This window comes from Callorhinus ursinus, unplaced genomic scaffold (assembly GCF_003265705.2).
Source record: "Callorhinus ursinus isolate GAN/ISIS: 27379988/994484 unplaced genomic scaffold, GSC_fseal_2.0 scaffold54, whole genome shotgun sequence".
In the NCBI taxonomy this organism is placed as follows: Eukaryota; Metazoa; Chordata; class Mammalia; order Carnivora; family Otariidae; genus Callorhinus; species Callorhinus ursinus.
The window spans coordinates 779,327-781,820 of NW_027397116.1; the positions used below are offsets into that span (position 1 = coordinate 779,327).

General features: G+C 59.9%; 1 long non-coding RNA gene across 1 annotated transcript; it reads left to right on the top strand.

Moving 5' to 3' along the window:
- The first annotated feature begins 32 nt into the window (after nt 1–32).
- LOC141371040 (uncharacterized) lies at nt 33–2,186 on the top strand. Its single transcript, XR_012375643.1, has 2 exons — nt 33–126; nt 410–2,186. It is a non-coding gene; the product is annotated as an uncharacterized lncRNA (long non-coding RNA).
- Nucleotides 2,187–2,494: the final 308 nt, after the last annotated feature.

Sequence of the window (2,494 nt, forward strand, 5' to 3'; positions counted from 1 at the left end):
ATTTATTTATTAGAGAAAGAGAGGGGGGGGGAGGGGGGGTGGGGGGGGGGGGGCGGCGGCGGGCAGAGCAGCTTTTCAGGGACCAGCCCAGGGCCTGAAATGAGGCAGATGTAGGGTCTGGGTGTGGTAAGTGCCAGGGCCGGGGTGACGGACGTGAGACGGCGATGTGGGAGGAGCCGTGGCGCAAACTACCTCTCACCAGGCAGAAGGGGCTTTGCTCTTGTGCCGGAATGGCCTGTGTCTCCCACGAGGGGCCTCTGCCCTGCCTTCCCCCTGCCTGGATGCTGCACGGTCCTCTCTGCGTCCCGGCCTTCGGGATCCATGTCGGGGGACCGACTCAGTGCATCCAACCCCAACTGGTTCCGACCCTCCTGGGTTAACGCACTTTTATGTTCCTCTCTCCCACCAGGGCTCCTGTCATGCTGTCTTCCTGTGGCCAGGAGACCCTGTCAGGGGGCGATCCCAACCCTGGGGGCCTTTGCAGCAAGAAGAGAACCTCCCTTTTGTTGAACAGGGTGGCCGGCTCCCCGGGAGAAGGCTGGCGTGGCATATCCAGCTGTGGCAGGCCGGTGGGCAGTCTTCCTCCTGGGACTCCTGCGGCCACCCCTTTTCTGTCCATTCAGCTCCCCGTGCCCCCCAATACTGCTCACTTCCCACTTCACACCGTCACCCAGTTACTGCTCCCCCCCCCAACCTCTGCCGCATGAAACATCCAAGCAAACTCCTCTGGACCCAGAGCCTGATGGGGGGTAGGCTCGCCAGGGTGCCAGCTGCCCTTCCTGCATTCTTGCTTCTGCAGCCTTCCCGCCCCGTCTCGCGCCCCATCTCCCATTGCTCCGGAAGGCCAGGCTGCACCACGTGCTCCCTGCAAAGCCTCGGCTCCCTTCCCCGAGGGGCTGCGCAGGCCGGGCACCCTGCTGGCCGGGGTGCAGTGAGCAGCGCAGCTACTGACGGTCTAGATCCTGCTGCCTTCCTCCAAGGACATCACGGCGATATGATCTCTGACCCCGAGACTCAGAAGTTTTCGGGACTAGCATTTGGAAGACTGTGAGTTCTCCCAGAACAGCTTGGAGTTCTGCACCCAACACAGCGCTGGGGATGGGGGCAGAGAACCTAAAGATGGGTGCTGGGAGCTTCCACGCCAGAAGCTCGGTTCGCCTCTCTGGCGGGAAACTTAGCAGAGCCTTGGCGCCCTGGGGCTCCTGCCTCAGAGATCAGGGTAGCCCCGGCCAGGTGACGTGGTGGCTGGTCGTGCGGAGAGCTGGCAGGCCTGGGGTTAGGCTGAAGCACACTGCTCTCCATGCCATACCCAGCCGCTGCTGAGATCCTGGCCCTCAGACTCAGGGTTAGCCCAGGGATCCCAGGTCGTCCCAGGACCATCGCCAGGATGACGCTGGAGTTCGTCAGACCAGTGTCTGATGCTGAACAAGGGCCCGTGTGGGACCCTGCTCCAATCTTTGGCCTCTCTATGATCTCCACCCCAGCCGTCATCCTCCCTCGGCTGGGGGGATGCTGCCACCTGGGGGAGAGGGGCTCGAGCCTGAAGTCTCGTCCTGGATGCAGCAGATACTGCCTGGTGCTAGGGGCTGAGTGCTGCCCCCAGGCGGCAGCGATGGCCACTTCTAGTCCCGCTGAGGGCCTGGGCTCTGCCCGCCTTCCTGTGTCTGTCTCAACAGCCTGACCGCCCTGTGATCACAGCCTGGCAGCCACTGCCGCCCCCCCCCAACACCTCATAGTCCAGCTTCTCTAGGAGCTTGGCCCTTGGGTGGCCTTGTCGACACAAGGGCAGGATCATGAGGAGCAAAGGACCCAATTTCTGGGTCTGCATAAGGAAGTTGGGGGCACAGAGTCTCTTCCCTCCCTGTTAGCCCACAACCCTACTGTATCCCTCTAGTCAGCACGTAGCCTTCCCCTGATAAATCACAGGTGAGCTTCCAGAACCTGGCAAGAGGGTGGCGCATTCCCCTGCACAGAGCATAACTTACCTGTGTGATGTACGTGGACAGTATGAAGACAAACATGCTTATGGTCCATCAGCTTTGAAAGAACAAAGAGTTTGGTCCCAGTCTGGGAGAGGAAGATGACAGATCTATTCTGAGTATGAGTATTTTCTAGAGATTTTATATTTATATTTTTAGTAGTGTTCTGGTAAAAGGAAACTGCAGAATAAAACGATCTGGTTTGGTTTTGCCGGTTTGGTTTTGGTTTCTCCAGACTGGTGGGAAGTGGTCGATTTTCTTGAGGCTGGCTTGTTGGGTGGAGAGCATTGGCATTTTGGGTTAGGAGCCTGGACTGGCGAGACAGAGGTCGAAACCCGAGGCAGGTGGGCACTGCCTGCTGACCCCCCACCTGAGGCCCTTGGGGGAAGTGATCTCAGGTTGTCCCCCTAACTAGCTGGCCGCTAAGGGTCCCTCTTCCAACCTGAGTGTCATGGGGCTGTTTCAGGGGCGACATGACGGACGCAGGTAAGCCCCTCCTCCTCAGGAGGACATGC